General features: G+C 46.0%; 1 long non-coding RNA gene across 3 annotated transcripts in view; it reads right to left on the reverse strand.

The window, feature by feature from the left end:
• Positions 1-27,808, reverse strand: part of LOC139181327 (uncharacterized) — an 88,905-nt gene that overhangs the window by 49,275 nt on the left and 11,822 nt on the right. For all 3 annotated transcript variants that reach the window (XR_011565324.1, XR_011565323.1, XR_011565322.1), the window contains exon 3: positions 11,781-11,908. This is a non-coding gene — a long non-coding RNA (uncharacterized lncRNA). The remainder of the gene's footprint in view (positions 1-11,780; positions 11,909-27,808) is intronic.

Below are 27,808 nucleotides of genomic sequence, written 5' to 3' on the forward strand. Positions count from 1 at the left end.
GGTGATGCTGCTGCTGAAGGTCCAGGAACCACACTTGGAAGACTGCTACTCTAGAGCAGCAGGATTGGAATATAAAGTTGCGAACATTTCCAGAAAATAAAGATGAGAGATATTAAAAACAGTTTTTAAAATGATTACTCCAAGAGTCCAAACAAAAGGAGATTTAGAAAGAATAGGGAGAGAGAGGGGAAGAAAACATCAAATAAATAATTCAAGAAAATTTTCCATACCTAAGGGACACAAGCTTATAGATGGAAGGGATCACAGAAGTATCTAACACAATGGGTGAAAATCAACTCACACAAATACATAACATCATGAATTTCAGGACCTTAGGGACAAAGACCCTTAAAACTTCTAAAGAAAAAATAAATATTATATACAAAGGATTGAGAATCCTTCTGGCTTTGGATTTCTTAATAGCAACTCTGAAATTTGCAAGAAAACAGAAAAACGCCTTTCAAAATTCTAAGGGAAAATAATTCAACTTAGAATTCTGTATCCAGGGACTTCCCTGGTGATCCAGCAGTTAAGAATCCATCTCACAATGTGGGGGATGCGGGTTCCATCCCTGATTGAGGAACTAAGATCCCACTTGCTGCAAAGCAACTAAGCCCTTGCACCACAACTAGAGAGTCTGAGAGACGAAACAAAAGATCCTGCATGATGCAGTGAAGATCCCACATGCTGCAACTAAGACCTGATGCAGCCAAATAAATAAATTTTTTGAAAAGAATTCTATGTGAGCACAGGAAAAAACTTCTGTGACATACAAGGTCTCATAGAATTGCTGCCTGTGCATTCTTGCTCAGAAAGCAGCTGGAGGAGATGGTCCACCAAAATGTTGGAAAACATCTAGAAAGGGGAAAACGCAGAATCTAGGAAACTGGAGATGCAACCCGAGATGGAGTCAGAAGGAATTTCTATGATGATGAAAGCAACCTCAGGGTGACGGCTGAGCCCTAAGCATAAGGAGCAACCAGCCTACACAGAAGCTGCTCAGAAGCCTCCTGATAAGCCAAGAAGAGGGACTTGAGGTGTTTGGATATGGTGAGAAATCTAGTAGGTTGAGAAAGAGTTTGGGTTGCAGTAGCCTTCTTAGAGGAGAAGGCAATGGCAACGCACTCCAGTACTCTTGCCTGGAAAATCCCATGGACGGAGGAGCCTGGTAGGCTGCAGTCCATAAGGTTGCAAAGAGTCGGACACGACTGAGCGACTTTACTTTCACTTTTCACTTTCATGCATTGGAGAAGGAAATGGCAACCCACTCCAGTGTTCTTGCCTGGAGAATCCCAGGGACGGGGGAGCCTGGTGGGCTGCCGTCTATGGGGTCGCACAGAGTCGGACACAACTGAAGTGACTTAGCTTAGCAGCCTTCTTAGAGCCGGAGAAGGCAATGGCAACACACTCCAGTACTCTTGCCTGGAAACTCCCATGGACGGAGGAGCCTGGTAGGCTGCAGTCCGTGGGGTCGCTAAGAGTCGGACACGACTGAGTGACTTCACTTTCACTTTTAACTTTCATGCATTGGAGAAGGAAATGGCAACCCACTCCAGTGTTCTTGCCTGGAGAATCCCAGGGACGGGGGAGCCTGGTGGGCTGCCGTCTATGGGGCTGCACAGAGTCGAACACAACTGAAGTGACATAGCAGCAGCAGCAGCCTTCTTAGAGCAAAGGCAGCCAGGAGGTGGTAATAAGGCTCAATAAGTACAGCCTGACTTAATTCCAATTTTCCACACAATGATGAAAAGTCCCTTCCTCCACCAACAGCCACATTCCCATGCATATTTGGGAAGGCAGAAATATCTAGGCTGATTTTATCATACTAAAGAGGGAAAAGAATCATCAAAGTTCAACCTCTCCATCATCAGACGACCTCAGAGTCTCCCCAGTATGAAATTCCAAATGTCTGGGTCCAGGCATGCTCATGCGTAGAAGGGAAACTGGTGATTGGAAAAGTTCATTGTTTTTATTGAACAAGAACTTGCTTGCTGGGGTATAATTACATGACACAGGTTACTTTTTCATTTTTTTATAGGGAAGCATTTTGCCGTTAGCTCGGAGTATGGCATGATATGTTTTATGGCCAGGGATTTTTTTCACTGTGTAATATTCTTCTCAGTGGTTTCTTTAAAGTCAAAATGACACCAAATGAGAGTAGTTTGTCTTCTCACCCTAGCCCCGCCCCAGAGCTGTGGTGCTTGTGCCTGAACAAACATCTCTTCGAGCAACAGAATACAAAAAAAAAAACTATAAAGGACTAAAAACTGCATGCATGCCCAGTTGGGGAAAATTAGGAACAAGATACATAAAGAGCAAAAACCCCCTGCACACAGCATCACCATGGGGGTGGGCAGACCACCAAGCCGCCCCTCCAGCAGACCCTTGGATCGGTCCCTACCTTCACCCCATTTGAGGGACCAATTCACCCCTGCCTCAAGGAGCCAGCAAGGACACTTGTTACTTGCTTTCGCTCCTTCGTGTGGCAGCATGAGTCCCAATAATTCAGCCTCACCTGAATTCCTCGTCTGGCCTCTTCTCAATTTCTATTGATTTAAAGAGTCCGAGAACCTAGGTCAGTCATGACCTTACACATTTCACTTCAGTGGAACCGGTCACCTTTAGTGATTCGCATTCTACAACTTTCACAGCATAAAATGTAGGACTAATCAGGATGGGAAAATATCTCAACAGGTTGAAATAAATAACAAGCCCTCTACCTATGACCTCGGAGAAGGCACTGGTGACCCACTCCAGTACTCTTGCCTGGAAACTCCCATGGACGGAGGAGCCTGGTGGGCTGCAGTCCATGGAATCACTAGGAGTCGGACACGACTGAGCGACTTCACTTTCACTTTTCACTTCCATGCATTGGAGAAGGAAATGGCAACCAACTCCAGTGTTCTTGCCTGGAGAATCCCAGGGACAGGGGAGCCTGGTGGGCTGCCGTCTATGGGGTCGCACAGAGTTGGACACGACTGATGTCACTTAGCAGCAGCAGCTACCTATGACGTAAGAAAAGGCACCAAAATATCCTGTCCCATCATTCCATGATACAACCAAGAGTACTCCAAAGGAGACAAGACCCTGCAGACCAGGCTTTGGCCCTGCCCTGCTGCGTGTCACTCATCCACGCATCCACCCACCATGATGAACAACTGCCCCAACACCCACTGTGAGCTCCTTTTGGGAGTCTGGCAGACCCTCTCCAACTTCCCCACTCCACCACCCCCACGTCTCCTCTATCCAGACCAGGGGTCCCTTGCAGACTTGAGTCCATTGCAAGCCAGTAGCACCCCTACCTGGCCCCAGTGCCCCCTACCCCCTACCCACTTACGCAGGTACCTTTCTCCCAGTATCCAGGACTGGCCACTGGCCACCTCCCCTGGCACTGTGGCCAAGGGAGGGTGAAAAATATAGATTATCCATCTTTGAATCTGAGCGCCTAGCACAATGTGGCATGAAACCATGCCTAATAAATACTTGCTGAATGAACGGGTGAATGACTTAAGGGGCTTTGGTAAATGCCACATGAGCACTTCCCTGGTGGTCCAGTGGTGAAGACTCTGAGCTTCCAATTTAAGGGGGGGCCCAGGTTCAAGCCCTGCTCAGGGAATTAGATCCCATGTGCCACACACAACTTCAAGAATTCACATGCCAGAACTAAAAAGATCCCACGTGCCGCAACTAAGACCCAGTGCAGCCAAATAAATAAAAAAAATATGTAAAAAAGAAAAAAAGATGTAAACGCCACATGAATTTCTTGTGTCATATGACTGCCCCCAAAATGCTAATACTAAAGGCTTAATGCTGTAGAGTTGAGGTCTTTGACACTCCACTGGGGTGCATTGACAGCTTTAATTTCTCTCATTTGTTTAGGATAAAGAAAATCTACAGAAAGTCATAATGTAAATATTAATGGAGATTAACTTCTTTTTATTTGTAGATTCGAATCAATGTGACTAGTCCCTATGTTTACTGTGCAGACCGCCACTTAAGAATGCCTTTACCTGGCCAGTAGGACTGTGAATTGCGGTCACGGGTAGCATATTTTGACGCACTGCAGCTTACAGGTGCCTAGCGATGTGGATTTACTGATCATATGACCTAGTTTTAGCTTAACTCCCAAGTGAGCCATCAGGCTTAAAAAGATTCCTACGAAGAAACCATGTGTTAAAAATAATACTCATAATACGGGCACGCTGGAACAAGATGGAGGCTGAGCAGATGTTTCTTCTAGTATGAGCTCTTTGTCAGCCACATCATGTGGCAAAGACAGCCATAATCTAATCAGATCTGAGCTGAAGTCGGCCCTCAAGTTGAGATTATCAAGAGACAATTTGAAACATGAGTTTCCAATCACTGCCATCTTAATGACAAGCCTGGCCTTTGAGTGTCTATGGTATGTTGGGACTATCTGGTGACCGTCAGAAGCCTTCAGAACAGAGGTCTTTAACCATAAATAAATACATCGGATTTCAAAGGAAACCAACGAGACTGAAATCATTATCAAATTATTAAAACAAATTTGTGCTATAGATATGTACATATACATACAGGCTTCTTTAGTAAATCATTAAGTAACAAGATCCGTGGCAGATCTAATGACTCTCATCATTTCACAGTGTTGATGAGCATATGTGATATCTTAAGATATCTGCTAATACTACTGAGATTTGTTGCCTACGTATATAATTGAAGGAAATGCTAAATTGCAGTCAGAGGCTAGTAAAAATGGAGATGTCATTTCTTTCCCATCCAATTCACGAACCCTGTGAATTCTATCCTTGAACCTCAGGTCAAGAGCCGCAGTCTAGAGCAAATTAAAGGCTATTGGCCCCATCTCGCACAACCTCGTTACCAGGTGTTCTGTTAACAACCGTTTGAAGAAAAAAAATCATACCCAGCCTCCAACTGAATCAGAGATCAAACATCAAAACGTTTATGACAAGCAGGCACCAAAACCAGTTATGCAATCTGCTCTTGTAACTCAGTGAAGTGCCATGTCTCTGACCTGAAGCACACCAACAAGAGCCTTGGTGAAAAGATATGCTGAATAGAGAAATTACAATATTTAAGTGGCAGGATTCAACTAACCCTCGGTTACAACAGGCACACTGTCCCCTTCTAAAGGTGGTAGGCCACAGGAGTAAACAGTCTGTGGTCTGGGAGGCCACATCCCAGGGTCTTCCCCTCAGGGCCTTTAGATTCACAGATTCCGTTCAGCAGCAGCAGAGGTCCTAGTGCAGAATTTCTAGCCGACCCCCACATCTTGTTGTTTTCTTTGAAGTACAGTGTTGATTCACAATGTTGCGTTAGTTTCAGGTGGACAGCACAGTGAATATGTATATATATTTTTTTTCTTTTCCAGATTCTTTTCCCTGATTACAAACACTGAGTAGAGTTCCCTGTGCTATACTGTAGGTCCCTGTTGGTTATCTATTTTATTTATAGTAGTGTAGCCAATCCCCCCCACTCCAGTGCTCTTGCCTGAAAAATCCCACGGATGGAGGAGGCTGGTAGGCTGCAGTCCGTGGGGTCGCAAAGAGTCGGACACGACTGAGCGACTTCACTTTTCACTTTCCTGCATTGGAGAAGGAAATGGCAACCCGCTCCAGTGTTCTTGCCTGGAGACTCCCAGGGACAGGGGAGCCTGGTGGGCTGCCGTCTATGGGGTCGCACAGAGTCAGACACGACTGAAGTGACTTAGCAGCAGCAGCAGCCAATCCCCCAGAGAAGGCAATGGCACCCCACTCCAGTACTCTTGCCTGGAAACTCCCATGGATGGAGGAGCCTGGTAGGCTGCAGTCCGTGGGGTTGCGAAGAGTTGGACACGACTGAACAACTTCACTTTCACTTTTCACTTGCATGCATTGGAGAAGAAAATGGCAACCCACTCCAATGTTCTTGCCTGGAGAATCCCAGGGACAGGGGAGCCTATCCCAGGGGGAGAATCCCAGGGACGGGCGGCTGTCGTCTATGGGTTGCACAGAGTCGGACACGACTGAAGCGACTTAGCAGCAGCAGCAGCCAATCCCCAAGTCTTGAAAACCACTTATTTTGTCAATAAAAATTTACTTCTAACATTTAAAAGTGCTCATTGGTGGACCCTCTGGTATAGATCTAGATAGCCAACGTGCTTGTAATAGGTATCGTTGGAGTGTGGATTTCTGATGCAGGTTTTTCAAATGCTAAGTAACCATCCCTGAGATATGTACCCCTCATTATTGTCTTTCAGATGTAAAGCCACCTCTTCTACAGTACAGATTAAAAACAAGCTATCTATACTGAAGTACTGTGTTATGGACTAAACTGTGTCCCCCCCTCCCCAAGGTTGAAACACCCAATGTGACTGTATTTAGAGATAAGGCCTTGAGGGAGATAATCACAGTTAGAGGTTGTAAGGGTGGGACTTTAATCCTATAGGACTGGTGACCTCATAAGGAAAGGAAAGTTTGGACATACACACAAACACAGAGAAAGGGGAATACATGTGAAGACACAGGGAGAATGCCATGTGAAGACAATTTCTGACTATTTATTACATCTCTTGATTCCTGGGGGTCAGGAATTCAGAACAGTCACAGTGGGGACAGCTTGGCTCTGCTCCATGATGTGTGGGGCTTTGGCTAAAAGATGTGAAGTGAGGGGCCTGGAAGATACACTTCCACGGTAGAGCAGTATCATGGCCAGCAAGGTGGTGGCAGGCTAGTTGACGTCTCACCACATGAATCTCCCCACAATGCTTCTTGAATGTTCTTACAGCATGGCAGCTAGTGTCCCCCAGAGCAAGCTACACAAGAAAGCAAGGCGAAAGCTGCAATGTCCAGCATAGTGATTATAGACAACAATACTGTACGATAAGTTTCAAAGTTGCTAAGAGACTAGATCTTAAGTGGTCCCACCATAAAAAAATTAAATGATAGGGATTCCCTGGTAGCTCAGTGGTGAAGAGTCCATCTGCCAATATAGGGGACATGGGTTCAATCCCTGATTCAGGTGGCTCCTACATGCCACGGAGCAAATGAGCCTGGGTGCCACAACTATTGAGCCTGTGCTCTAGAGCCCAGGAGCCCCAGCTACTGAAGCCCAAGCACCCTAGAACCCCTGCTCCACAATGAGAGAAGTCACTGCAACGAGCAGCCTGAACACCTTGACTAGAGAGTGACCTCTGCTTGCTGCAACTAGAGTAAGCCCACTCACGGCAACGAAGACCAAGCACAGCCAAAAATAAACAACTAAAATTATTGAAAAAGTGAAATGATAGTTATGGATTGTGATAGACATATTAGCTAATGCTATGATGGGAATCATATTGCAATATATAAATGTATTGTTGGCCAAAAAGTTCATTAAGCCAAATGAACTTTTTGAACAACCCAACATAAAACCAACATGTTGTATGCCTTAAACTTACACAGTGTTACATGTCAATTATTTCTCAATATAAATGAATTCTTTTTTTTCCTTTGGCCACAACGCATGGCTTGCAGGATCTCAGTTTCCTGACCAAGGATTGAACCTGGACCACAGCAGTGAAAGCCCTGAGTCCTAACCACTGGACCACCAGGGAATTCCTAAATGAATTGCTTTTTTAAAGAAAGTTGCAATGCCTTTTATAAACAACCTCAAAAGACACATGCCAGCACATCCACAGAAGTCTACTGATCACAGTAGATTCCTAGCAGATTCACCCTGATTCAGTGTAGCAGGGGATTGTGCAAGGACAGGAATATTAGGTGTGGCTCACTGGGCCCATCTTGGAGACTGGCTACCACATCCCCCATCATCTCTACATGTGGATAATGATGCATACTAATGACAAGGAAAGTAGGTCAGACGTGGCTTCCCTATTCATGGTTTTTGAGAAAGATGCTAGTCAAGAAACACGATCTTAAAAGATTCAGGATGTCTTCCCTTCTCATATTCCTCCACTGGGGATCTGGTCTCATCATCATAACCATAATAATGATCATCATCTTTGTCACTGTTATCAGTTACTGAGCATTTAACTATGAGCCAGGCACTGTGTTAGGTGTTCTACAAACATGATCTCCTTTAGTCTTGTCTGCTGATCTCCTTTAGTCTTGTCTAAAATCTTGGAAAAGAAGGTATGATTGGCCCCACTTTACAAATGAAGAAAAGTGAGATTCAAAAGGATAAGAAACTTCACACCTAGCTGGTCATGGAACCAGAATTTGAATACGGGGCTCTCTTGGTCTTTGTTTTCTGTCACACTGCCTCCCTGTCTGTATTAGTCAGAGAAACAGAACCAAGAGGGTGTGTGTGTGTGTGTGTGTGTGTAGAAAGAGAGAGAGACAGAGATTTATTTTAAGGAATTGGCTCACATGATTAAGGAGACTGACAAGGCCCAAGGTCTTTAATCAGCAAGCTGGAGACCCACAACAGCCAATGGTATAGTTCCAGTCTGAATGCCTTCAGGTTCAAAACCCAGGGAGACCCAGTGTTTCACTCCGAGTTAAAAAAACAGGAAAAAACAGATGTCCCAGCTGGAAGGCAGTCAGATAGGAGGAGTTTCCCCTTACCTCCAGGACGGTCAGCTTTTTGTTCTATTGGAACCTTCAACTGATTGGATAAGGCCCACCCACATACGAGAGGGCAATCTGCTTTACTCAGTCCATCGATTCAAATGTTAATCTCATCCAAAAACACTCTCAAAGATATACCCCAAGTAATATTTGCCCAAATATTTGGGTCCCCATGGCCCAGTCAAGCTCACACCTGCAATTAGCTTTCACACTGTCCCCCATGAACTCAACCTGTTTATCCTTGGACATTCTTAGCTTGTGGGACCATTTTTGCTCTTGCCTGGCCTAAATCTTATGCTTTAAAGAGTCCTGCCCTCACCCATACATAATTCATGTATTTTCATAATGTTATTTAAAATTTCTCCTCTTGATAATATCTCCTCTTACAATAGGTGGGGAAAATAGAAGACAGACAAAAGGGATATTAGGGTATCCTAGTTCTAAACACTTTTTCTTAATAGGTTTGGGGGAAAATCAATTGAAAATACCTTAATAGGAAAATACTTTAATAGTCTAGGACAGTTATTAAATTATAAAGTACATCAGAATCATCCAAGGGCCTGTTAAAACAGATGGCTGGACCCCATCTGCAGAATTTCTGATTCAGTAGATCTAGGATAGGGCCTGGGAATTTGCATTTCTACCAAGTTTCCATGATACTAATTCTACTGGTCTAAGACTACATTTTGAGTAGGAAAACGCTAGGGGGAAAAGCCTGTCCATGACGTGACCAGAACTGATATGGCATTCAAGGACCTGTATTTCTGCTATCTTGGTACACTTGACCATTTCAGACTACCTCACAGTCTCAGATGGCTGCATGAGCTCCAGCCATCAGGACTAGATTCTAAATAAATGTTAAAAGGAACAGAGAAAGACCACTCCTCTTAAGGATACTTCCCAGAAGTTCCATGCAAGACTTCTACTTACATTCCACTGACCAGAACTTAGTCATATGCCACAACTCGCTGCAAAGGAAGCTGGGAAAATAATTTTTTTTTCTCCAGGAGGCTATGTGCCCACCTAAAATTCTATTACTTTTAAATAGTGAAGAATGGGACTTCTCTGATTGTCCAGTGGTTGATAATCTGCCTCCCAATGCAGGGGAAATGGGTTTGATCCCTGGTTGGGGAACTTAGCCTGCACACCACAACTAGAGACCCATGTGCTACAATGAAAACCCAGCGTAGCCAAAAAAAAATATATATATATATATATATATAGCGAGGGGAGGGGGACAGAGGGAGAGCTAGTTAGGGACAATGAATGGCCTCTGCCATGGGGATCCCTTCAGCTTACTTGGAACACAAAATTATTCTTTCCTTATGTCAGCATGTAACCTGGGCCTACTTTCCCTTCTGGGTCAGAGGCACAGTCCATGCAGCTCAATAAATAGGATTTAGAACCTTGCAAAGCCTAGTGATTCAGGAATTACCAGTCTGGCCTATGTCACATGTGCTCCTTGCTAACTGCTGGAAGAATGAAGATGGAACTCCAAAGCTAGATTTGGGCATTCCCGTGTTCCCTCTCACTGGTTTGGTTAATTGGTTATCCTGTTAACTGGCAGAGGTTTTGGCTTCCTCTGGTTCACTTGCCTTCTGAAATCCAGTAAGAATCAGACGTCAGCAACTTTAGGGGGGAATGTCCTCCAGAGGAAAGACCTGGAACTCCAGCAATGCACATAATTAAACTTGCTCACTCAGTTCTAGAAAGGACATAGAATAAACAAGCTTTTCACAATCCCTGTAGCTGTGCCAGACGACAGAGGTTTTTTCTAAGACCCCTCCCCCCACCAAGTTCTGGGCCCCAAGGTGGAGGATGGGCCTGTGAGATCTCGGCTGCTAAGAGAAAAGGAGGCGTGGGAAAAAATGCCGCCAGAGTCAAAGCTCAAACAGACATTTTCTTCAATGCTTGACTCAGTGGTTTAATTTTTAATGTGGCTCTGGTTGATGAAACCGAGATCCAAATAGAAACTACTGTTCCCTGATTAACCCTTCTAGCCACTGGGTGCCACTATTGATTTGTTCGGTTAACCAAACTGCCAAAAAAAAAACTACTTTGGGGGGACGTGGGGGAGGCAGAATTCTCAGTATAGATTACTTTGGTAAAGCAGGAAGTGAAAACTGAACCCAAAAAAAGTCTGTATGTGTGTGTATATATATATTCCCTTAGATGTATGTCATTTTTTTTTCTGACTTCCTCTCACCAGACAACAACATACTTTTATTACTTTTATTTCTCTGTAGTATCTCCTCCTTGATCTTATAATGAATTTCAGAGTAATGCTTTGAAGAACTGCTTCGAAAATTACATTACGTTTCCTAAAGTTCCTTACCACTCTCTAAAAAAAAACAAAAAAACAAATACGTACAAACTCTACTGCTTCGTAACGTTTGCAATCATTTATACACGTCATCATCATTGACAACAAATGTTTATAAAGTGCCTACTATGAGCCTGGGCTGGTGAATAGAAAAATGAACAGGTTCCTGCCAGCAAAGGGTTATATTCTCTCTTTATCGGTGGAAATATGACATATAGTCAAGAATATAAAGGTAGGGACTTTCCTGGTGGTCTAGTGGTGAGGACTCTGTGCTTCCACTGCAGGGAGCCTGGATTTGATCCCTTCTCTCCTTCTGTATCCTCAAGTACACTTCATCTTCTTCCATGGCCAAGCCCCAATTTTTTTCTGATGTGCACCCTGTTGTGTGGTCAGGGAAGGGAATTTTTAAGGAGGTGAATTATGCTTGATCCAAGCCAACCATGATGGCCTAATATTCCTTACCAAAGACTGGTGGAGTACAGCCTTGTGACCCAGTCCTAGACAATGGGTGGCTGTTGTTTAGTCACTAAGTTGTGTCCAACTCTCTGAGACCCCATGGACTGTAGCCCACCAGGCTCCTATCCGTGGGATTTCCCAGGCCAAGGATACTGGAGTGAGTTGCATTTCCTTCTCCAGGGGATCTTCCCAAACCAGGGATCAAACCCACATCTCCTGCTTGGCAGGTGGATTCTTTGCCACTGAGCCACCTGGGAAGCAGAATCTAGACAAAGTGACTGGAAGTAAAATCCACCACCCACAGAGAAGGAGGTGTCAGTTTCTTTAAACTGAACCTGTGATGTCTTCGATTGCTTTGGTCGTCTTTAGACCAGGAGAGTCATCACCTCCAACAAGCCGAGAATAGTGGAGCAGAGATGCTAGCCCCTCCCCACCCCTCAAAATGAACCTACCTCAGGAGTTCTCTTGTGAGACACAGTCGCATTTTGTGAATGCGCATTCCATTTCCCTGTAGTTGAAGGCAGGGAAGCAATGGCCATGGATGCTGGCTGTGTTGCATAGTTCACTGGGGTCCATCTGCCTATGAGGAAGACATCATCAAGCCCGTGTAAGGGATGAAGCAATGGAATCTGAGAGGTTAATACCACATCCCACGTCACCCTGGTGGAACCCTATTTTAAACACAATCAGTTCCGAATAAAGGTTTGATGGGGTTCCTTTATGGCTCAGCTGGTAAAGGATCCGCCTGCAATGTGGGAGACCTGGGTTCGATCCCTGGGTTGGGAAGTTCCCCTGGAGAAGGGAAAGCCTACCCACTCCAGTATTCTGACCTGGAGAATTTCATGGACTGTATAGTCCTGGGGTTGCAAAGAGTCGGACACGACTGAGCAACTTTCACCAGTGGCCCAGCATGGGATACAGCTGAGTGGCTGCAGGGCACAGCCATTTGGTGGCCAGGAAACACAACCCTGTGGGAGACACACCCTGTCCCAAACTTCAGACAATTCCTCCACCCTCCAGCCTAAGCATCTTCCAATTCATCCCAAACAACAGTGTTCTGGGTCTCACTGAAAAGCCTCTAACCAAGCTCTTGGGTGAAGACTATCATTCGGACTGGAAAGTCCTTCCTAGGATCTGGCCTCAGTCTCCCCCATGGGAGTCCAGTTCGGGGATCTCCAGCTCCAGAACAAGACGGCCCTGTCCCGCTCCATCTCTTTAGCAGGAAGGAGAGGCTGTGGCCTTGGATTCAGCACCCCGCCCTCCAGGCAGAGCCGCGACTGTGAAAAGAAATCTCTTTGGAGACAAAGACTGCCCCGCTCCCAGTGGCCGTCAGCAGCACAAGTCCCGGAATCCCGGAGCTCCCTTTCCAGCGTCCTTCATGCTCCTTAGCCAAATGGAAAGCCCGCTCGGCAAAGCGATGCTTCTGCCCTCCCTTCTTTTGTTCGGCGTCCATTACGAGACTGTGATGCTGGTTCAGCACGCACATTTCTCTCTGGCTAGCCACCCAGCTCTGAAGCTGGGACTTGAGGGCTGAGGGCTGTCCTTCACCTGGCGCCACACTGCAGCCCATCCCCGCCAGCTTCCTGAGGGCGGGGTTCTAGGCAAGGAGAACTGCTCTCAAGATTGCTTAAGGCCCCTGGGGAAATGACAAGGAGAAATTAATCTTCCATTGCTAATCTTCCTACGCAGCTGGATCAGAACTGTTGCCTGCAGGAGATCGTTGCCTGGCTCCCACGGGCGCCCGGGGTCCCCCCACGCTGCCAACAGGCAGGGGGCCAGGCGGACCGAGCTCAGGAGGCCACACGGGGTGTGATTGTCACACACCTTGCCCTGGGTCCCCTGGCAGAATTCCCCACCATTAGGCCCCAGTCACTGATATGTGACCTTGATCATCCACCTACACTTATCCCTCCAGATGCACAGTGTCTGGACCTCTTTTCAGCCTCCACTTACGTGCGCTCCTTCTGGGCTTCACTCACCCTCTTCCCACCCCAAGGCTGGGCCCTCTGCCTGGAGTTCTTATTTGTCACAGGTGTAATGACTTTCATGGCATGTCCCTGGCAGACCATGAGGGCAGGTATCTGTCTAGTTTGCCTGGGGTACCTAGCACAGTGCCCAGTGTGAACTGAATACTCAGAAATAGGTGTTAGATGAAGGCAAACATTCTTGGAGCTTAAGATGTACAAAGCATGGTCTTGGGCACTGCGGCGATGCAGAATGAACACATCATCATCACCATCACAGCTAATTCACTTCATCTGCAACTAATGACCCCAAGGTTTGCAAGTGTGCTTAGTCACTTCAGTCGTGTCCGACTCTGTGCGACCCCATGGACCGTAGCCCACCAGGTTCCTCTGTCCATGGGATTCTCCAGGCAAGAATACTGGAGTGGGGTGCCGTGCCCGCCTCTGGGGGATCTTCCCAACCCAGGGATCGAACCCACATCTCTTTCGTCTCCTGCATTGGCAGGTGGGTTCTTTACCACTAAGCACCACCTGGAAAGCCCCAGATCCCAAGGATTAGGTATAATTTAGTCTCTCCATTTACGGAGGAAGAAACTGAGGCACAGACATGTTAAGAAACTTGCTCAATGCAGGTCATCCATTCCAGAACATACGTTTGTGACCCCTATGCTATCATGCCTTCCAAACTATATGCCCTCTTGGGTGCCTCCACATGCCTCCCTAAGTAGACCGTTCCCTGTTTTAGGGCAGGACAGGCCTTTCATCTCGTTGGTATTTTCCCCTAGCCGGGAGCCATCCAGGCTCTCAGTAAATACCAGTTAACAATCGTACCTGATTCAGTCAAAAGAAATCACAAGCTTAGTTTTCACGGGCTTGCTTTCTAAGACAAAACGAGATAGGAAGTGAAAAAGAAAAATACGTTACAGGGGAATCAGGGATTTGCCCCCCGCATTGGACAGATTCTTATCCTTTTCCTTCAGAGCTTGCTGCTTTTGTAAAACTGAAGCGAGAAAGAAGGAAATAGAGGTTGGAACATTAGTGAAGCAGGTCAGAGATTTGCCTGTGATCTCCAAGGCTGCGTGTGTTCCTTGATCTATAAGTCTGAGAATTCCCAGGAGGGGCCTTGTTCATCCCACGTGGAATTTGGCGAGGGGCAAGAACAGGACAGGGAGTTGACAGGGCAGGGGCAGTGTGCTGCTCCTAGATTTGCCAGTCTGCTGCAGAGCAGCCTGACTCACTGTCTCTGCGACTGGGAAATTAGGATGCAGCTGCCCCTGACCTTGGCACCCTGAGCAACAGTATCTGTTAAGACTGCATTAGGGTGCAAGTAACTGAGCACTTTGTGAATGGCATCCTCAACAAACCCAAGGGTTATTTTCCTCACAAAAGAAGTCTAGAATTCGACATCTATAGATATGAGCTCAGTGCCTTAATACATCAGGGACAGCGTTTCTGTGATCCCCCTGGTCTTCCCTTCTGGCCTCAAGACAGCTGCTGCAGCTCTAAGAGCATGTTCATGGTCAAGGCAGGAAGGCGGGGGAGGTGTGCCAGCAGCAAAAATATCTGTTCCTTTTATAAAGAAGTGAAAGCTTTCCAAGAAACCTTCCAAAAGGCTTTGGCTTATGAGCCAATACCTGGCAGCAGGTCACGTGGCCACCCATAATTGTGAAGGGAGCCGGGAGAGAGAGCTTTCAGGCCCTTCACTTTATACATCAGGGAAGCGGGTTGGGAATGGGGCTTGGCTGCAGTTTTTCCCAAAGCAGGGCCTGAGCTGAGGATTCGGGTGCAGGTTGCTTATTCGGAAGGTGACCCGCGGAAGCATGGTGAGGGAGTGGGGAGATGAGATGAAGAGGGAAGCCCATTCTGGGGGTGTTGATGAGCAAGTTACCCTGAGGGTGGCAGCTCCCTCCCACCCAAGACCCCGAGAGGCTATGTGGGACACATGTCAGAACACATCCCCACTCCAAACACCCAACTCGGGGTTAGCTGGGTTGACCATTTCCCCAGGATGCTCACTCTGTGGCATTTCCAGGTTGCATGCTTCCAGCAAGATCCCTGGTGCCAAAGGAAGTCCACAGGCCGAGAAGGAAAGAGAAGCAAGCCCTTTAAGCTCTCTAGAAACAGCTCAGTGCAACTGCAGGCGAACTCAGAAGTGGGCCAAGGGGATCCAGAGATGGCCCCTGACACTGGTAACCCCTGCTGTCCCTCCTGACTCCACCCCCCAAGGCCCAGTGCTTGGTGACTCCCCAGGGCCCCTCCCTTCAGCCATTTTCCTTCTAGGTCCTTCTCTACATCCATCCTCTCCCCTCCCCCACCTACCCTCAGATAGGCCCTTGGGTACTCCAGAAAGAGTGTAATAAACTTACACATTAATATTATATTAATATATCAATAACATGCTCAGTCACTCAGTCATGTCCAACTCTGCAACCCCATTCTCCAGTTAACTGGAATATTCTCCAGTTAAGAATACTGGAGTGGGTTGCCATGCCCTCCTCCATGGTTCTTCCCAACCCAGGGATCGAACTTGAGTCTCTTACATCTCCTGCATTGCAGGTGAAATCTTTACCCACTGAGCCACAGAGGAAGCCCTATATCAATAACAATAGTATATACAAGGCCCCTTGAGTTCACCATGAACCTTTGTATGTATTATTTTGTTTAAAACTCACAATGTTGCCTAGTGATGAATCTTAGGTTCAGAGAAGTTAAGTAACTTGCCCAGAGATACTCAGCTAATATCAATACATGGACCAAGCTGGGTAACTTCTAAATGCTAATACTCCAATATCAAGCTATTCCTACCCACCTCCCCATCCCCCCCGCCATGATGCCTTCTATTTTCCTGTCCTGCATAGGCAGTCAATAAATATTTGTTTTTAAAGGACTTTTGCACCCCTCCAAAAAAATTGCTACTTGTGGGAACTGTAGATGTGGGAGAGTCTGCTGTGCTGTGCTTAGTCACTCAGTTGTGTCCGACTCTTTGCAAGCCCATGGATTATATAGCCTTCCAGGCTCCTCTGTCCATGGGGATTGTCCAGGCAAGAGTACTGGGGTGGGTTGCCATGCTCTCCTCCAGGGGATCTTCCCAACTCAGGGACTGAACCCAGGTCTGATGCATTGCAGGCAGATTCTTTACCATCTAAGCCAAGAGGCAAAGCCAAGAATACTGGAGTGGGTAGCCTATCCCTTCTCCACAGCATCTTCCCGACCCAGGAATCTGTGTCTCCTGTATTGCAGGTGGATTCTTTACCAGCTGAGCTACCAGGGAAGCGGGAGGTCTGCTAGGAAACACGTTCTAGAATAAAATCCAAACTAGCCAATATGGCCCTCCACTGTCTAACAGTTACCCACCTTTCCTTTCATCTCATCTTTCTCCTTCTGTCTACCTGCCTTCACCTCCCCAAGTCACATCCTTCACTAATTATACTCCTATTCCTTGAACAAGCCATGCTCTTTCCTGCCTCTGTTTTTGCTGTTCCCTCTGTCTAAAATACTCTTCCCCTGGTTCTATTATTACTGACTCTGACTCATCTTGAAGCTCTCAGGTTAAATGTTACCTCTGTTGTTAAGATAGGAGTCCTCCCCATCCCACCCCCCAAAAAACTATTCTTTTCTCCCTTGATTAAAAAAAAAAATTTTAACTTTTTTTTTTTAAACTTTAACTTTTTCACTGAACCCATGGTTTGCCATAACAAGGTGTACATTTCCCAGTTAGATGTGACCGTGTGACAAAGTTCTGGCCAATAAGGGATAAGATGGAACGGTGGATACAATTTACAGAAAGTGTCCTTAATGTGGAGTCTGCCAGCTGGAATGGGCCCCAGAAGGCCGGGGCTCAAGCAGAGGAGACCAGGGATGCTGCAAGCTATATAGAGAAGCCTCACATCCAACATGGTGAGGAGCCATAGGATAGCCATAGCCCAGGAGGCCTGGAGGCCAACAGCATTCTCAAGCATGAGGAAACAGCTGTGTAAATGTCTCCATTCCCAAGATGGACACAGAAATGGCTGTGAGGCTGGAAAACCAAAAGGCCTCTGGGTAGTAGTGAGGGGACTAGAGTGGACCACAGGAACCAGAGACCGTGGCAGCTCTAAAATGATCAGCAGCCAATGCAGGAAGAAAGAGAGGCTATAGTTGACTGTATTTGGAAAGCAGCCTATACAACACTAATGAATTCACATGCTCTTCTAGAATGTGCCATTACCACCCCCACCCCCACCCCCGCCCCCACCAAGAAGTAGTCGTCCTCTCCAACTCTTGAAGTTTGGCAGGCTTTTGTGACCACCTTGACAAATGGAATGTGATGACGTGATACCACACGATTTTTAAGGACTAGGTCATGAAAGGCCAAGTGGCGCACTCCAACCCCTCTCCTCTTCATTTACCCTTGCAGCCCAGTTGCCATGCTGTGAGGAAGCCCAGACCACAGGCAGAGGTCATGTATAGGTGTTCCAGCTGACAGCCCCAGATGAGGTCTCAGACGACACCCTGCAACCACTGTCTGAGGGGGCCATGGAGTGATGCCAACCCCCAGTCCTCAGGCCACCCCAGCTGACACCAAAGAGCTGTCCCTACCAAGCCCTGCTCAAATCACGGATTTTATTGGAAAAATAAATACTGTGTTTATTTTGAGTTTTGGAGAGTTTTGGTATGCATCTAGAGGTGGATAATCCAATTGGGCAGAAGTTAGGGAGTACCAGGAAATGGCAACCCACTCCAGTATTCTTGCCTGGAGAATCCCAGGGACAGAGGAGCCTAGTGGGCTGTCATCTATGGGGTCACACAGAGTCGGACACGACTGAAGCGACTTAGCAGCAGCAGCAGGGAGTACCAGCAGTGGCCTGTAGGGCCAGGGGCCAGCCCTCGATCACCCCTGGGAGAAGGGAAAGGAAGAGGTGAGGATGAGGGAGGGCCGCATTTACCCTGAGAGGAACTACCTCTAAACAAGAAGTGCTGAGCTGGATTGAACTGGCATGCTGACAGTTTCCACCATCAGTGGAAATAAGAGCTCGAGAGCCAAGGTAATTCTAGTTAATTCTGGAGCTTTATAACCAGTGGAGCGGAATTCCTTCCCCCTGCCCTGCCCTCCATTCCTCTCCCACCCTCACTGCACCCCCCCCAACCTACTGGATGCTTGTTTTTAAAAACTCATGTTAAAAGAAACTTAGAGACTGCAAACAAAGAAGAAGAAAAAGTAAGTAAAAAGGAAAAGGAAAATAAAGGGCATTCATCTCTGTACACCAGACTTTGTCACTGAGCAGAAATTCCTACCCACTTTACAATTTGGGGCTGGATGCTCCCGAGCACAGCTCTGCTTCTAGTCCTGGAGCAGTCGCTAAGTTCACACATATAAAGACTGGGGTTCCACCATCCCTTCCAGCAGGCAGTTATGATTCAGTGGGGCCAAGTCATGGCTCCTGGAACCAAGTGGGTCTCTACTGAGCTCATCTCTCTACCATCCCAGCTCACCTGAGGCTTCTGGCCAGGGAAGAGATGGGGAATGATCCATGCTGGGTGGAGAGCCCATTCCAGCTCCGTTCTCAGTGGGCATAGGGGGCATTCAAGGCCGAGCAGCCACTCCACCTGTTTGCATCCCCTCTCCTTGGCCTCTGCACAGAGGGCCACATGCTGGCCCAGTGGTTTTATGGATGATCCAGGCAGAAGGCGGCGGGAAGGACCACATGTGCCTCCAGGCATCCCAGCCTTACGGTTCTGAGACTGATGTTTCAGGACTCAATAGTTTGGGGAAGGCAATCTTGCTGCAAGTATGCCTATGGTTATCTACATCTTACATTTTTACAAAATATATCTTTTTTTTACTTTGAGACACCTGAAACAGCTCTCTGTCCCCAAACACACCTTTGGAACTCTTTGGCTTCCTCTGCGTACAAGCCGAGCAGCGCCGGATTTTTTTCTCGCTCCCACAGAGTAGGGGCATATTCTCCAGAATAACACATGGTTGCCATTAACGCTCGTGATGTTTGGGGTTTGGTGTAAACCCACATTTTATCCATTGAACTATTTCTTTTTTTTCCAAAATAGTGAAAAGAAGTACAAAACACAAAAGCAATTACATGACTTAACTTTCCATCTCTGTCAAGCCGTGATTAAAAGTGGAAAATAATACCAGCACTTAGGTTTCTTTTTGGAAAGGCAAGAAGAAAAGGCAATTTGTTGTGATGGTTGTTTTTTAAATGCCATAAACTACCAGCGAAGAAAAGTGGAGAGAATGATGGGCGTGCCTGAGAGCACAGGAGCTAAAATGAAAGGCCTTTTTCGTGAGGGATGAGGGTTTGGTGAGCACTCAGGTCCTAGAGAAATGGGAGATGTTGCCCATTGTGAAGCTTGGGGTTGTCATTTAGCCTCTGATGGCTCACTCTTCTCTGGCAGCGTCCAAGCGAGAATGCTGTGATTGCGTGATTGACAATAAGAAATATAGATTTGGTCTTCGTCCCTTTCTGGCACAGAGCTCCTAAAACTCTTGGAATTTCTTAAGTGCTCAGAGTGATAAAGGTGTCTTTTATTCTGTTAATGAGATAACTTTTGGACTCCTTATTAAGGATAGGAGCAGGTCACCAGAGGAACCAACCCTGTGATTAGAAGCTTGGAACTTTCATTCCTACCCCCTGATCTCCTGGGAGGGAAGAGGCGCTGGAAAGCTGAATCACTCGTTGATGGCCAATGATTTAATCAATTGTGCCTGTGTAATGAAGCTGCATAACCCAAAAGGACAGGGTTTAGGAGAGCCTCCGGGCTGGTGAACACGTGAAGAAGTGGAGAGAGTGGTAAGTCCAGGAAGGGCATGGACGCTCCTTGTCCTTTCCACACACCTGTCCTATGCATCTCTTTCCTCTGCCTGTTCCTGACATACCTTTTTTCATAATAAACCAGTTATCTAGTAAGTAAAAGGTTTCTCTGAGTCCTGTGAGCTGCTCTAGCAAATTAATCGAACCTGAGGAGGCGGCTGAGGGAACCTTTGACTTAGAGCTAGTAGCTAGAAGCACAGGTGACAACTTGGACTTGCAGGTGGAGGGCTGTCTTGCGGGACTGAGCCTGCGGGATCCGTTTCTATCTCCGGTAGATGGGCTCAGAACTGAGTTGAATTGCAGGACACCCAGCTGGTGTTCCAGGCACTGCTTGTCGTTGTTGCAGCGGTGGGGGGCACCCCTCTCCCTCCATGCATTGGAATTGAGATCTGGGCACTTCTCACTCGCCGAGTCTATACCAATGAGAGGGATGAACAAGCCTCTCATTCACCAGCCAACCCTGTATGATCTACTCTGAATTCCCAGAAGACTTAAAAGTAAGCTTGCCAAGGTCCTCCAATGGCCATTCAGCTCTGCTCTACCCACTTTCATATGTTCTGATTTGGACATGGCCACAGTTTAGGCCTTCTGAGGTCTCCGACATGCCTGTGATCCTTGGGAAGGTGGTAAAGGAATATCCCAGTGAAAGTAAAGAGGCAGAGGTTTCCATAATTCTGCATCACACAGGACTGCATTCAGCTGCCCATAAGAGAAACTCAGTAACTGTGGTTGTTAGCTTAATGGCAAAGGCCCTGATTTACCTCAGGCAATAAGGAGTCAGGGTAATGAATGAGTCCAGGGCTAGGAGGGTGGCTCACAAAGGCCAAGAAGAAGCCAGGGCCTGTCTGTCTCCCCAGCCCCTCACTCCAGCCAAAGGAAATGCAACAGAAGATGCAATGCCAGCTAACTTCTGACCGTGTCACCCTGGCTAGAATGGAATCACAGGGCCATCTCTCATGCACAGATGTACGGGAAAGTGGGTTATTGGAGGTAGAGCCTTGCTCTAAAGGACTGTCAGTGAGAGGAGAGTTGAGATGTGTGTTTAGGGACCCAACAACCTACCATACCTGCCATGGTCTCTTTTGGACTGAGGGCTTCTTTCTTTTTTGAATGAGATGTAGTTGACATATAACATTATATTAGTTTCAAGTAAAAAACATAATGATTCCATATTTGTATATACTGAAAATGATCAGTACAATGTAAGTCTAGTTAACATTCATTACCATTCATAGTTACACAATCTTTTTCTGGTGATGAGCCATTTTAAGAGCCATTCTCTTAGCAACTTTCAAGTCCTGCAATGCAGTATTATTAACCAGAGCTACCATGCTGTAGTTACATCCCATGACTTACTTATTTTATAGCTGGAAGTCTGTACCTTTTGACCTCCTTCAACTCATTTTGCCTTCCCCCTCATCCCCTGCCTTTGGCAACCACCAATCTGTTCTCTATGTGTTTTGTTTTGTCTTGGTTTTAGACTCCACATATGTGACATCATACAGTATTTGTCTTTCTCTGTCAGGCTTATCTTACTTGGCACAGTGCCCTTAAGGTCCATCCATGCTGTCACAAATGGCGAGATTTCCTTCTTTTTTAATAGCTGAATAGTATTCCAGCATGTGTGTGTGTGTGTATCACATCTTCTTTACTGATGGTATGGTTTCTGTTTACACTTTGCTTCAGCCAATAGGTTGGACCACATGCAATTCAGAAATAGATTCTACCCAAACTCCTCAGGATGTTTCTTAAGTCTTATTTTACTACTGATATAGAATTGGAGGGGGAAAATGTTGCACTTGTTTTGTTGATTGAGGGGCTGGAATGGGAGGGAAGTTTCCTATCAAATAAAGGGGGGCTGAGAAACGCTTAAATGAGAAACTTCACACCTCTGCCAATCTCAATTCTTATAGTAGGACTATTCAGCATCCAAAGAATCTCTGAGTTAATTAGCCTGTTTATAGAGTAGTAAAAACTGCTTTCCAAGACATAGAAACTCCACGTGAAAACCGGCTTACATACTGATTGGGGGATGTATTGGCTCATATAACCTTAAAGTCCAGAGTTAAGATCTGGCTGGCTTCAGGAAAGCTTTGATCCAGCAGCACTGTGATCTCTCCAATGCCCTAGTACCCTCTCCCACATTTCGCTCTTCTACCATCCGAGGCACAGACTTCTTCCTTAGGTTTGCTCCCCAAGGCAGACACTATTGATGCCCCATTCCTTATCCCTTTGGCCTGCTTGAGTTCATGGGCAGCTATGGGAGACAGTTCACTGTACTCTGACAACTTCCTTTCTGCAGTATTCATGTATTTTGATGCTCTGCCTGGATACCTTCTCTTGCAACAAGGGAGCTGGTGCTACTGCAGGTTGGGAATTGAAACTAGGGAGACATCCCCTCTCTCTGTAGCTACATATGTGGCTTGCATTATATTTCTATTGGACAGTGTTGATATAGATTCTATAGCAAACTACAGCCTGTGCACCAAATCTGGCCCACCACCTGTTTTTGTAAATAAAGTTTTATTGGAACCTAGCCACATCCATTCACTTATATATTGTTTGTGGCTGCTTTGTCTGCAAGGGCAGAGTTTAGTAGTCACAACAAAAACCACGTGGCCCACACAGCCTAAAATTTTTCTTCTCTGGCCTGTTATAGAAAAAGTTTACTGATCTAGGAAATTTTCTAGGCTGCAAAAATATTACTGGCTTTCAGAAAAGAAGAAAGGTTTGGTTATGTGGGGAATATATGAAAAATACATATTTAAAACATGTATGTGGGCTTCCCAGGTGGCTCAGTGGTAAAGAATCTGCCTGCAATGCAGGAGATGCAAGTTTGACCCCTGGATCGGGAAGATCCCCTGGAGAAGGAAATAGCAAGCCACTCCAGTCTTCTTGCATGGGAAATCCCATGGACAGAGGAATCTGGCGGGTTACAGTCCATGGGTTCACACAGAGTCAGACATGACTTAGTGACGAAACAACAACAACAATATGTGTGCATGCACGTCATATGCAACTGGCGAGTATGTGTGTGTGTTCGGGGATGGAAAAGAGAAGATGGCAGCCATGTGGAAATGAATGCAGACTGCAATGTGGACACCTCAGCAGGACATTGAAGTCCTGCTTCCAAGTGATGACTGACAACATAAACTTTGACTAAAATGAAAAGTGCTTCTAACACACTCTTAACAACTTGCCAGAGAAGTAGAAAAAATATTCTTATTAGGCTCAGGGTGGTAAAGTCACACCGCTTGTGAGTAATAGAGCCTGATCTCTGACCTTCTTTTTTTCCCCAATTAAAAAAAAATATTTTGCTGACCACGCTGCACAGCATATGGGAGATCTTAGTTCCCTGACAAGGGATCCAATCCATGCCCCCTGCATTGGAAGTTCACAGTCTTAACCACTGGACTGCAAGGGAAGTTCCTCCCATCTTCTTTTAAAGAAGAAGCCATCTACCTTAGATGGCCAAAAAGCACTTGAAAAGATGCTCAACATCACTAATTATCAGAGAAATGCAAATCAAAACTACAATGAGTATCATGTCACATGAGTCAGGTGACCATCAACAAAACATCTACAAACAATAAGTGCTGGCGAGACTGTGGCGAAAAGAGAACCTGCCTGCACTGTTGGTGGGAATATAAATTGGTGCAGCCACTATGGAGAACAGTACGGAGATTCCTTAAAAAAACTAAAAATAGAGCTGCCATATGATCCAGCAATCCCATTCCTGGGCATATATCCAGAGAAAATCATAATTCAAAAACATACATGCACTCAATATTCACTGCTGTACAAAAAAGGTCTTAATGGCCCAGATAACTATGATGGTGTCATCACTCACCTAGAACTAGACATCCTGGAGTGTAAAGTCAAGGGGGCCTTAAGAAGCATCTCTATGAACAAAGCTAGTGGAGGTAATGGAATTCCAGTTGAGCTATTTCAAATCCTAAAAGATGATGCGGTTAAAGTGCTGCATTCAATATGCCAGAAAATTTGGAAAATTCAGCAGTGGGAAGGGAAAAGGTCAGTTTTCGTTACAGTCCCAAAGAAAGGCAATGCCAAAGAATATTCAAACTATTGCACAATTGCTCTCAATTCACATACTAGCAAGGTAATGCTCAAAATCCTCCAAGCTAGGCTTCAACAGTACATGAACCGAGAACTTCCAGATGTACAAGCTGGATTGAGAAAAGGCAGAGGAACAAGAGATCAAATTGCCAACATCCCTTGGATCATAGGAAAATCAAGGGAATTCCAGAAAAATATCTACTTCTGCTTCACTGACTACACTAAAGTCTTTGACTGCGTCGATCACAACAAACAGTGGAAAATTATTCAAGAAATGGAAATACTAGACCATCTTAACTGCCGCCTGCGAAACCTGTATGCAGGTCAAGAAGCAACAGTCAGAACTGGACAGGGAATAACTGACTGGTTCAAAACTGGGAAAGGAGTACATCAGGGCTGTGTATTGTCACCCTGCTTATTTAACTTATATGCAGAGTACATCATGAGAAATGCCAGGCTGGATGAAGCTCAAGCTGGAATCAAGACTACCGGGAGAAATATCAATAACCTCAGATATGCAGATGACACCACCCTTATGGCAGAAAGCAAAGAGGAATTAAAGAGCCTTTTGATGAGGGTGAAGGAGGAGAGTGAAAAAGCTAGCTTAAAACTCAACATTTAGAAAACTAAGATCATGGCATCCAGCCCCATTACTTCATGGCAAATAATTGGGGAAAAAATGGAAACAGTGACAGACTTTATTTTCTTGGGCTCCAAAATCACTGCAGATGGGGACTGCAGCCATGAAATTAAAAGATGCTCCTTAAAAAATAGCTATGACAAACCTAGACAGTATATTAAAAAGCAGAGATATCACCTTGCTGACAAAGCTCCATATAGTCAAAGAAAGTGAAAGTGTAGTCACTCAGTTGTGTCCAACTCTTTTCGACTCCATGAACTAATAGTCCTCCAGGCTTCTCTGTCCATGGAATTCTCCAGGCAAGAATACTGGAATGGGTTGCCATTCCCTTCTCCAGGGGGATCTTCCCAACCCAGGGATAGAACTCTGGTCTCCAGTATTGCAGGTAGATTCTTTACCATCTGAACCATCAGGGAAGCCCTCATAGTTTTTCCAGTAGTCATGTACAGATGTGAGAATTGGACCATAAAGAAGGCTGAGCGCCAAAGTATTGATGCTTTCAAACTGTGGTGCTGGGGAATACTCTTGAGAGTCCCTTGGACAGCAAGGGGGTCAAACCAGTCAATCCTAAAGGAAATCAACCCTGAATATTCATTGGAAGGACTGATGCTGAAGCTGACACTCCAATATTTTGGCCACCTGATGTGAAGAGCTGACTCACTGGAAAAGACCCTGATGTTGGGAAAGATTGAAGGCAGGAGAAGGGGACGACAGAGGATGAGATGGTTGGATGGCATCATCGACTCAACGGACATGAGTTTGAGCAAACTCCGAGAGACAGTGACGTATAGGGAAGCCTGGAGTGCTCCAGCCCATGGGGTAGCAATGAATCACACACGACTGAGCGACTGACCGACAATATTCATTGAAGTACTACTTACGATAGCCAAGACATGGAAGCAACTTAAATGTCCATCAACAGAGGAATGGATAAAGGAGATATGGTACATATATACAATGGAAAATTACTTAGCCATAAAAATGGACAAAAAAATACCATATGCAGCAACATGGATGGACCTAGATTGTCGTATTGAGTGAAGTAACTCAGTCAGAAAAAGACAAACATCGTATGCTATCACTTAAAAGTGAAATCTAAAAAATGGTACAAATGAACTTATTTAGAAAACAAATAGAGTTATAGATGAAAACAACTTATGGTTACCAGGGGTAAGGGGGGGCAGGGATAAATTTGGGAGATTGGGATTGTCATATACACACTGTGTGTGCTTAGTCACTCTGTACTGACTCTTTGTGACCCTATGGACTGCAGCTGGCCAAGATCTTCTGTCCATGGGATTCTCCAGGAAAGAATATGTAAGTGGGTAGCCATTCCCTCTCCAGGGGATCTTCTCGATCCAGAGATTGGATTGAGCCTCCTGCATTGCAGGTGGATTATTTACCAGCTAAGCCACCAGAGAAGCTCCATATATACACTGCTGCTGCTAAGTCGCCTCAGTCGTGTCCGACTCTGTGCGACCCCAGAGACGGCAGCCCACCAGGCTCCCCCGTCCCTGGGATTCTCCAGACAAGAACACTGGAGTGGGTTGCCATTTCCTTCTCCAATGCATGAAAGCGAAAAGTGAAAGTGAAGTCCCTCAGTCATGTCCGACTCTTAGCGACCTCATGGACTGCAGCCCACCAGGTTCCTCCATCCATGGGATTTTCCAGGCGAGAGTACTGGAGTGGGTTGCCATTGCCTTCTCCACACACATAAACTAGGCTAGAGCTAATCTACTTCCTCCTGGATGGAGCAGTTGGCTCAAGGGGTAGGCATGTGACTCAACCCTGGCCAATTGGAGACCTTTCTCAGAATTTTCTAAGTAGCTGTTAAGAATGTAAACCTAGCTTTTTTATTCCACTTACTATTGCTATGGGACAAATTAGGTCAAAGCACAGCAGCATAAAACAACCATTTATCATGCTCGCAGGTTCTGTGGGTCAGGAATTCTGATGGGGCACAGTGGGGAGGACTTGTCCCTATGCCCCAACATCTGGGGCCTCAACAGGGAGGACTCAATGGCTGGGGGCCAGAGTCATGTGGAGGCAGCATTACTCCTATGTGGTGGTTGATGCTGGCTGTTAGATGGGACATTAGCTGGGATTCTTGGCCAGAACACTTTCATGTGTTCTCTCCATGTAGCGTGGGCTTCCTGACAGCATGGCAGCCTTGGACTTCTGCCACTGCAGCTCAGGACACCGAAGGCAATTTTTCCAGCAAACAAGGCAGAAACTGTACTGTCCTTTATGACCTAGCCTAGTCACATGGTGTCACTTTGATCGTGGTCACAGACCCACCCAGATTCAAAGGCAGAAAAACACAGACCCTACCTCTCAATGGGAGGAATGTCAAAGTCACATTGTTAGACGAGCGGCTGGGATGGGAGATACTGTTGTCATTACTTTTGGAAAATATAATCTGGCATTCTCTTGGTAGTCGTTTTCTCTATAAAAACAAGGCCAAGTGCCTCAGTGAGAGACTATGGAGAGAGATCTGGCAGGTGAGGCCCTGGTTCCTAGAATCACTCTGTAGATGTTACAAGCTGCCCCAGTCATCTGACCCCAAAAATTTCCATTGTGCTTAAAAAAACTTTAAACAGGTTTCTAACCATGAGTCTGGCTGATAAAATAAATAATTATTGATATCAAAACTGAGAGAAGACTTCATTCATTCACCAAATATACATAAATATGTACACATGGTAATGTGCTAAGTTCTGTGGGAGAGACAACACAGTGAGTAAGACACATCACTGAGTCACCCGCACGGGGTTTACATGCTATGTTAGCTCAGGTTGTCAAAACAGAATACCACAGACTGGGTGGCTTAAACAAGAGAAATGTATCGTCTCACGGTTCTGGAGGCTGGTAGCCCACGATCAAGGTGTTGACAGGTTTGGTTTCTTCCGAGGCCTCTCTCCTTGGCTTGCAGACAGCCGCCTTCTGGCTGTGTCCTCTCACAGCCTTTCCCCTGTGTATCTAAATGTCCT

This window comes from Bos indicus, chromosome X, assembly GCF_029378745.1.
Source record: "Bos indicus isolate NIAB-ARS_2022 breed Sahiwal x Tharparkar chromosome X, NIAB-ARS_B.indTharparkar_mat_pri_1.0, whole genome shotgun sequence".
NCBI lineage: Eukaryota > Metazoa > Chordata > Mammalia > Artiodactyla > Bovidae > Bos > Bos indicus.